The sequence below is a fragment of the Phacochoerus africanus genome, chromosome 3 (genome assembly GCF_016906955.1).
Source record: "Phacochoerus africanus isolate WHEZ1 chromosome 3, ROS_Pafr_v1, whole genome shotgun sequence".
Taxonomy (NCBI): domain Eukaryota; kingdom Metazoa; phylum Chordata; class Mammalia; order Artiodactyla; family Suidae; genus Phacochoerus; species Phacochoerus africanus.
Window position 1 is genome coordinate 143104692 of NC_062546.1, and position 9849 is coordinate 143114540.

At 41.0% G+C, this 9849-nt stretch overlaps 1 pseudogene; it reads right to left on the reverse strand.

Moving 5' to 3' along the window:
* Nucleotides 1–6622: 6622 nt before the first annotated feature.
* On the reverse strand, nt 6623–9403 carry LOC125122219 (structural maintenance of chromosomes protein 6-like; annotated as a pseudogene).
* Nucleotides 9404–9849: the final 446 nt, after the last annotated feature.

The window sequence follows — 9849 nt, forward strand, 5'->3', positions numbered from 1 at the left end:
GAGCCACTAGGGAACTCCTCATTGTGGTTTTGATTTAGACCTAGTGTCTAATGATGTTGAGCATCTTTTCATGTGCTTATTGGCCATTTATATCATCTTTGGAGACATAGCTACTCAAATCCTTTACCCATTTTAATGTCATTGTCTTTTTATAATTGAGTTGTAAGAGTTCTCTATATATTCTGGATATAAGCCCCTTATCAGATGTGCGATTTGCAAATATTTTCTCTCACTCTGTAAGGTTTTTTTTCTTTCTTGATAGTGTCTTTTTTTTTTTTTTTCTTTTTAGGGCCCCACCCACAGCATAGGGAGGTTTCCAGGCTAGGGATCGAATCAGAGCTACAGGTGCCAGCCTACACCACAGCCACAGTAACTCAGGATCTGAGCCACGTCTGCAACTTACACCACAACTCATGGCAACACAGGATCCTTAACCCACTGAGTGAGGCCAGCGATCAAACCCGCAGACTCATGGATATTAGTCAGATTCGTTTCCACCCCCCGCCCCACAATGGGAACTCCTCTTGATAGTGTCTTTTAAAGCATAAAAGTTTTTAATTTTGATGAAGTCCAATTTATTTATTTTGCTTTTGTTTCTTGTGCTCTTGATGCCATAAGAAACAATTGCCTAATCTAAGGTTTTAAATATACTCCTATATTTTCTTCAAAGACTTTTTCATTAGTCTTTATATTTAAGTTGATTGTTTTAATCTATACCTTAAAATTAATGGAATTTAAAGTTAATACTGCTAACTTACTTTTTTTTTTCTTCTTTTTGCCATTTATTGGGCCACTCCCGTGGCATATGGAGGTTCCCAGGCTAAGGGTCTAATTGGAGCTGTAGCCACCAGTCTATGCCAGAGCCACAGCAAAGCAGGATCCAAGCCGAGTCTGCAACCTACACCACAGCTCACGGCAATGCCAGATCCTTAACCCAATGAGCAAGATCAGGGATCGAACCCAAAAACTCATGGTTCCTAGTCAGATTCTTTAACCACTGAGCCACGACGGAAACTCTTGCTAACTTACTTTTTATCTCTCCTTCTAATACCCAGAAAACAAACAACAGTTTGAGTCTATGTTTATTTCCAAATGTGAGGCTAAGGCCTGCCCTGGGAAGGGTGAGCATGAAAGTTAGGAGGGATGTTGCTAGCAGTCCATTCCCAGTTGGGGGTGATGAGAGAAACAGGCCCCAGCCACTGGCCTGACCTAGAGCTGAAGGTGTAAGATTTCTTTCTTTTTTTTTTTTTGTCTTTTTGCCATTTCTTGGGCCACTTCCACGGCATATGGAGGTTCCCAGGCTAGGGGTTCAATCAGAGCCGTAGCTGCCAGCCTATGCCAGAGCCACATCAACGTAGGATCCGAGCCGCGTCTGCAACCTACACCACAGCTCAGGGCAACACCTGGATTCTTAACCCACTGAGCAAGGCCGAGGATCGAACCCTCAACCTCATGGTTCCTAGTCTGATTCGTTAACCACTGAGCCACGATGGGAACTCCTGAAGGTGTAAGATTTCATCTACTTCATCTGCTCCTCCTGTGGGAGAAACACAAAGGTACTGCCAACATATCAGACCCATTGACGGGGATTATCTACTCCATAATTCTTAAATATGTTGACTTCCCCAAAGTTGAGGTAATTGTGGTTTTTCACATGCTCCTCCTGTGAATGAATATGCATTCCACGATGAGTGAAATTAATACCTGTAATTTTATAAATATTGACTCTTAACGGGTGAGGGCAAAATACAGCTTGTGTTAACAAGCTTGTATAACTTTCTGAGCAATTATTAACTTTTTCTGTCTCAGCATCTATCTTAGAATTTTGATAATATGCTATGATAAATACTTGTTACCCATTTTGAACTTAATAGACTACGTAGAACTGTCTAAGAATGCTTTTGAGTCATCGCAGGGACGTGCCTGCTTTAAAGACTAAAACATTTAGACCCAGCAACGTCCATGGCCATCTCATGAGTTTGATCATTGAACTCATTAGGTGTGCTTATCATTGTTAATTGTGCTTTTTAATGACATAGGAATAAAACAAGATGCCTTTTAACAATTGATACCTGCTAGAAGAAACGTATGTTAGGCAAGAAAGTGCAGGTAGTACTAAAGTGACCGTGTCAATGAATGCTAAAATTACATACAGATTATTGAAATAAGACTCTGTGTGCTGATGTTAATCTAAAACTCTGGTGAGGGAAAGTGCTATATATAGGTGAGTTCACAAGTGCAAAGTCACAGTCATTCTAATAATATCGTTTGAGGTATAGTACTATAGTTAGTACTATAGTACTATAGTTAGTATAGTATATAGTTAGTGAGGTTTTTTTTTTTCTTTCTTTCTTCTGTCTTTCTGCCTTTTCCAGGGCCGCTCCGGTGGCATATGGAGGTTTCCAGGCTAGGGGTTGAATCGGAGCTGCAGCTGCCGGCCTACACCACAGCCACAGCAACACGGGATCCGAGTCACATCTGCAACCTACACCACAGCTCACGGCAACACCGGATCCTTAACCCACTGAGCAAGACCAGGGATCAAACCTGAACCTCATGGTTCCTAGTCGGATTCGTTAACCACTGCACCACGATAGGAACTCCTAGCTAGTGAGTTTTTAATACTTAGGACATTTACTCATCTTTAAAGTTTTGAAAAAAATATTGATGATCCCAGGAGAATCAACAGATTAATCAGGAGGAAGGGGAATTTCTGAGTTCTTTTTCTAGTAGCAAGACAGTCCACACTTATGAAGGACTATGAGGAGTATTCCTCCCTATGAGGAATAGGGAGATGTCCTCATCCAAGGTGTTGGAAGCAGCTGGAAATGCACCATATACTGGACTGTCAGTATATGACTGAGGATAGGAACCCTGGGAATCACAGCTCAGTGAAGCTCTTTGGCCTCAAGGTCCTAATCACAAAGGAAGGAATTTAGTGGTTTCTGATAGTGTCTCTCCCAAGTCTGGGTCTATATTTCAAGAAAAGCGTCTAGATCTCTTCAAAGAGCCAGTTACTATTAGCCTCCATATCTATGTCACTTAGATATGTTTTAATGGGGTACCTTCCAGTTCCAATGCAGGTACAAAATTCAAAATGTTCGGAAATGAGAAGTAAATCTCTCTCACCCCTCTCTGGGTCTGTGCCTGGGCTGTCTCTTCCTAATCCTTATCTTTTACGTTTGGAGCTACAATCCTCGTGGAATTGGTTTTTGCTTATGGTGTGAGGTGAGGGTGGTGGTGTCTCTTTCCCTTTTCATAAAAAGTCCAGTTAATCCAGCACTACTTTTTCAGTGACACCTTTATCATATGAAGTGTCTATTTATGGACTCACTCTGTTCCTCTGGTCTATTTGTCAATATTTTCACTCATATCATACTGTGTTAATTACTGTAGATATGTATCTCAATATTCAATAGGGTATGTCCTCACCCATTTTTCTTTCTCAGGAGTGTTGTCATGGTTATTCTTTCTTTTTTGTCTTCGTTTTTAGGGCTGCACCCATAGCATATGGATATTCCCAGGGTAGGGGTCAAATCAGAGCTACATCTGCAGGCCTATGCCAACAGCCACAGCAACTCCGGATCCCAGACACGTCTGCGACCTACACCACAGTTCACAGCAATGCCGGATCCCGGACCCACTAAGCGAGGTCAGGGATTGAACCTGCATCCTCATGGATACTAGTCGGGCTCGTCTCTGCTAGCCACTACGGGAACTCCCTGTCATGGTTATTCTTGACCCACAACATATTCTTTACCTTTACATTTTATTTTTTAATTTCACTTTTTTTGAACACACCTGGCCAGGGATCTAACCCACACCACAGCAGCAAGCCAAGCCACAGCAGTGACAATGACAGATCCTTCACCAACTGAACCACCAGAGAACTCCCTACCCTTACACTTTAGAATCCATTGGGATTACATTGACTCTATAGGTAAACCTAGGGAGAAATGACATCTTTACTATTTTGAGTCTTCTAATACATTGACATTGTACATCCTTCCATTTATTTAGATCATTTTAATTTCTCTAAAAATGCTTTAGGTTTTCTGTATAGAAGTATCGCACATATTTCTTTAGATTCATTACTAGGTGTTTGATGTGTTTTGATGCTGTTGTAAATGGTACCTTTTTAAGTTTCAGTTTTTAGTAGTTTGATGCTCAACAAGGGAAACCCCACTAGTTTTTGCATAGTAATATGTATCCTTTAAACTTGTTAAACTCACCTAATAATTTTTTTGTTTGTTTGTCTTTTTAGGGCCGCACCTGCAGCATATGGAGGTTCCTAGGCTAGGGGTTGAATCAGAGCTGCAGCTGCCGGCCTACACCACAGCCACAGCAATACCAGATCCGAGCTGCATTTGCAACCTACCCATAGCTTGCAGCAGCACCAGATCCTTTACCCTCTGAGTGGGGCCAGGGATCGAACCTGCATCTTCATGGATACTGTGTCGGGTTCTTAACCCAATGAGCCACAATAGGAATGCCTCTTCCACTTTCTTTGGGTTTTATTTCTATTATTTTTCTTTTTTTTTTTCAGGTGCTTTAAACTTTTCATTCTTACAAAATGCTATAAAAATGAATCCAGGAGTTCCCGTCGTGGCGCAGTGGTTAACGAATCCGACTAGGAACCATGAGGTTGCGGGTTCGGTCCCTGCCCTTGCTCAGTGGGTTGATGATCCGGCGTTGCCGTGAGCTGTGGTGTAGGTTGCAGACGCGGCTCGGATCCCGCCTTGCTGTGGCTCTGGTGTAGGCCAGTGGCTACAGCTCCGATTAGACCCCTAGCCTGGGAACGTCCATATGCCGTGGGAGCGGCCCAAAGAAATAGCAAAAAGACAAAACAAAACAAAAATGAATCCAAACTAAAAAGATGTGTACATGTATATATGTTCAAAATTTTACTTCTGAAGAAGAATCTATAAAAGTAGACAGTTAAATAAAACAACTTAAAAAGATTAAAACTAGCACTGTGAAATTGATTTTCTTGAAGTAAAAGTAATTTAAAATTGCTGATTTTGGAGCTACCGTCATGGCTCAGTGGTTAATGAATCCGACTAGGAACCATGAGGTTTCGGGTTTGATCCCTGGCTGTGCTCAGTGGGTTAAGGATCCGGCGTTGCTGTGGCTGTGGCTGTGGTATAGGCCAGCTCCGATTCAACTCCTAGCCTGGGAACCTCCACATGCTGCGGGTTGATCCCTAGAAAAGACAAAAAGACAAAAAATGAAATTAAAATAATAAATAAATAAATAAATAAATAAATAAAATTGCTGATTTTAATTGGTTTTGTAGGCTTATTTACATATTTTCTTGCTGTCAGGTATAATATAAAGGCGCTTCTTTTACTTTAGAAGTATTTGGTTTCATTTTATTTCATCAAAATTGTCCTGAATGTTTTTCCCTTTCACATCTTTCAACACAAACGCATGGCATTTAAGTTACAAATCAACTTTGGTCTTCCTATTGAGTCACAGGTCAGAATTCTAATCAGTTTACTTGCCAGAACTGAGTTCATGCTTTGAGGAGTAAGCAAGATAAATTGTCTGAAACACTGAAAATCTGCTGTCTTAAGTATCATGTCCATTGATTGTAGTTTATCAATTAACCTTGTATCACATAGACATCATACTTATCCAGGCATCTGAAAGGAGATTCAGCAATAGACCACAGAGAAAGAATGAAGCAAACCATGGAAAAAGAACATTTACCTCCAATCAAGACCCTCATGCCATTAAAAGCAGCTTTGTTTCCCTCTCCAGGCTGAACTGATATAGTGAGTGTTTCATCCTTGTGATCAAAATTCATTTCTCCACACCAGGTCTGCTGGGATAACAAGTTGTCAAAGTACAATTTGCATTGCAAAGTAAAACACCTTCTAAATTGTTGATATATTTGTATCTATAGGTCCTTATTTCTTTTAGTAATTTAATAAATCTTTTTAAAGTCCTTACATTATTATCCAGGTCAAGATAGATTTCTCTTGCTTCTTAGTGCTGCCTCATTATTTCCTCTTGAACTACATGAGTAGCATGTTCTGCCTGTATCTTTTGTCTTAATCTGTTCATTTCTTTGTCTAGAGTTGATGCAGAATTTTTTTCTTTTGTCTACTCTGAGCAGATTTGTCTTGCTTTTTTGTGCCATTTTCTCCTCTAGCTCTTTTTCTTTCAAATCTAGTTCTCATTTCTTTCTATTTAAAGTATCTATCTAAGTGTTCTTTTTGTTTTTCTTCAGCAAGATTTTTTTTTGGCCATGCCCACAGCATGTGGAAGTTCCCATACCAGGGATCAAACCCTCACCACAGCAGCAACCAGAGCTGCTACCGTGACAACACTGGATCCTTAACCTGCTGCACCACAAGGGAACTCCCAGAATCAAGATTTAATCCATCCTTAAGTGAATCTACTAGCTGATTAATTTTCAGTTTGGCTGCATCATATTTCTTTTCAGCTTCTATTTTCAGACTTTTTAGGTGAAGGTGTTTTATGTTTTCCTTTTTGTTATTCCATATTTTTCTCAACCATTTTCATTTGATTTTCTTGAGCCTGATTTTCCAATGTTGCAATAGTTACAGACTGGTTTTCTTCTATATTCTCAAGTTCCCAAATTTTAGAAGTACTCTCATCTTAACTCTTTATGATGTAGTTGGCTCCTTCTGAGAAAATTTTCATTGTGTTTAATATCTTTTTCAAGGGTAGACAAATGTTGCTGAAGTTTTCATATCTGGGCTTATTTTCAACCTCCTTCTCCAAATTACCACATCTCTGCTTAGAAACTTATGTGTTGTGGTCTGTGCCCAAGTTGGAAAAGAATTTCCAGACTGAGAGCAATGTGTAGAGAAAGATTAGTTTGTTGAGGCAGGAAACGCTGCTAGCACAGCGAGCCAACTTCCTGATAATAAGGGAGAGCTAACCCTAAGTGCTGACCCTGGTCCATGTTTGTTTTTATAGCTCAGGGACAAAGGAGAGAGGAGAGGTCTTAGGATACACCTGCTGACCTACTGACTGGTTGGGGAAAGAGGGGGTCTTATGATGCCCTTGCTGGTTGGTTGGGGGCATATAATGCCCCCGTGGGGTGGAGTGAGGAGTGGACAAAATACCTTTCCTAAAATGGTGCAGGAGGGAGTAGGCTAGGTTGCTAGGGGTGGGGGTGGGGTGCCAGGGGGTTGGGGACTTAAGAACTTTGTAACGCAGTGAGACTGGTGTGACGATAAGTGCCTGATAATTTTTGTACGGACCAGAGGCTCTTTGCGTTTATCTCCTCGGAGAGGCCTTGAAGTCTCACATTAGGTCTTGTGTTTTCAGATAAATAATAATGTCCTGCAAAAACTTGATGACCATCAGCAGTAAAAGCTGTCATTCTTGGGTAGCTTTGAGACTGCATGACTGCATAAGCTACACAGTTATTTTTGATTAGTAGCACTGTCTCTATGCCTCTCATGTCAGGCTATTTGCAACAACTGCATTTTCTATTTCTAAAGCTGTCAGAACTGTTGGAAACGAGATGATAAGCAGCTCTGTGTCTAACATCATACATCTTATTCTAAAACTCAGAAACTATTATCTGTAGCTGTGAGGCCCCTGGTGAATAAAACCTTTTCATCAGTGCCCGAAGCATTCTTTCATCAGCATGATTATGGCAACAGTAGGCTCACAGAAGTCCTTTTAAGCAAAATTCAATAGCCAGAGCAACCTCAGGGGCCTGAGGATGAATGCAAGCTCCTGAAGGGCCTACAGGCTTATATATAAAATGTCCACATCTATAAGCCTCATCTATGGCTTCAAGAAGCATTGGAACATGAGGGCTAAATCCTTTTAGTCGATTGGTACTATCTTTTGAGTTCTTTCAGTTGCTTCTGATTATAGTCCAGCGTATGGTTCACATCTAATTCTTCTCTCTTAATTCTGGTATGTTCTTTGTCCTTTTATATGGCTTGCTGAAACTGTTCACTTTCTTGATCGACTGAGCTTTCTTAATCTGTAAGGCCTTTATACTCTCTTTCACCAAGATTTTTTTTGCCTTTCCAGCTGCTCAAGTTCCAAAGATTGATTGGTACTTGTTTTGGGTTTTTTTTTTTTTTTTTTTTTTTAGTTCTTCAGTTCTTTTGCAAAGCTGCTCATCATCTTTCTTTAATGTCTATACATGTTTAGGGAATGGTTATATAAAACTTCAGCTTCATTATAGGCCCTTTTTCTTAGGAGTAACATCTGCTTTCAGTACCATACAGTCTGGTATGCATTTTTCTCTTTTCTATTTTATCTTGAATATCCTTGTATTTTTTCTGTTTCATTAAGTCTGACCTGCTGTTCTTCCATTTTCCTGTCAAGCCTAGCAGCACAGTCTTCTCCAATTTTTATATTAGCTCTGATAGCATTCAATTGTTTTTCAATTTCATTGACCACTGCCTGAGCCATTTCACATTTCAAGTATCCTAAATTAGCCTTCATTAAACCAGCAATACTTTGAAAAAGTTCTTTTTTCTCTCAACACTGGCACCTCAGTTCAATAAATTGCTCTTCCTTGGTTTATCGGCTTTGTTCTTTCTTTTGTTTCCATAATGTTAAATAATCTTCCTTCATCTGTTCAAGTTGGATTGCTTTCATGAAGAATTTGTATCCATCTCCTTCAGTTTTAGATGGCCATAATTGGGTCCTCATCTCTTGTGTTAAAACAGAAACTAGGAGTTCCCGTCGTGGCGCAGTGGTTAACGAATCCGACTAGGAACCATGAGGTTGTGGGTTCGGTCCCTGCCCTTGCTCAGTGGGTTAACGATTCAGCGTTGCCGTGAGCTGTGGTGTAGGTTGCAGACGTGGCTCGGATCCCGCGTTGCTGTGGCTCTGGTGTAGGCCGGTGGCTACAGCTCTGATTCAATCCCTAGCCCGGGAACCTCCATATGCCGCGGGAGCGGCCCAAGAAATAGCAACAACAACAACAACAACAAAACAGAAACTATATTATTCACCTGTATGTTAAAATGATCAAGAACTGAAATCAGCATTTCTTTCCTAGCAGAAACCATGGTTCCCATTTCACTTTTTAGTTTATAAGATAAACTTCTGTCCATGCTGATGGGATGTTGCACAGCTGTAGAGTCACTGTACACATTTGTTTTGTAGGCATCGCCTCTGCTGTTCCTGAATGTTATTGAGATAGCTGCTGAGTTCCATTGTTGCCAAAGACAAAGTTGTTATTAGAACCAGATTTAAAGGGTCCAAGGATCAAATGACACATGAAGTTTCTTAGCTGAATTCTCTCAATTATTCTGCTCATTCCTGCTGCAAAATGGAAGTACCATTAGTGAAAGAAAGTCATCTTCATTACTTTATCAAAATCCTCTAACTCTTATCTCTGTCATTTGGAATTTTCAAGAGAAAAGAAATTTTATTCCTTTCTTTTGGCCATCAGGTCTCAAGTCAAAGCTCCTCAAGGAACCCACTTGGTAGGGCTGTAGTGCGCAACCCTATCCTAAGGCCACCTGTGGACGTCTTGGCCTCACCTGGCCACCACTGGCCCTCCAGGAGCCTTGTACCTGCCACCCAATGCTCCACGCCTGCCTTTGCTGTTTTTATAATTTATGAGACAGATTTTTTTTTTGTCTTTTGTCTTTTGTTGTTGTTGTTGTTGTTGTTGCTATTTCTTAGGCCGCTCCCGCGGCATATGGAGGTTCCCAGGCTAGGGATCGAATCAGAGCTGTAGCCACCGGCCTACACCAGAGCCACAGCAACCTGGGATCCGAGCCGCGTCTGCAACCTACACCACAGCTCACGGCAATGCCGGATCATCAACCCACCGAGCAAGGGCAGGGACCGAACCCGCAACCTCATGGCTCCTAGTCGGATTCGTCAACC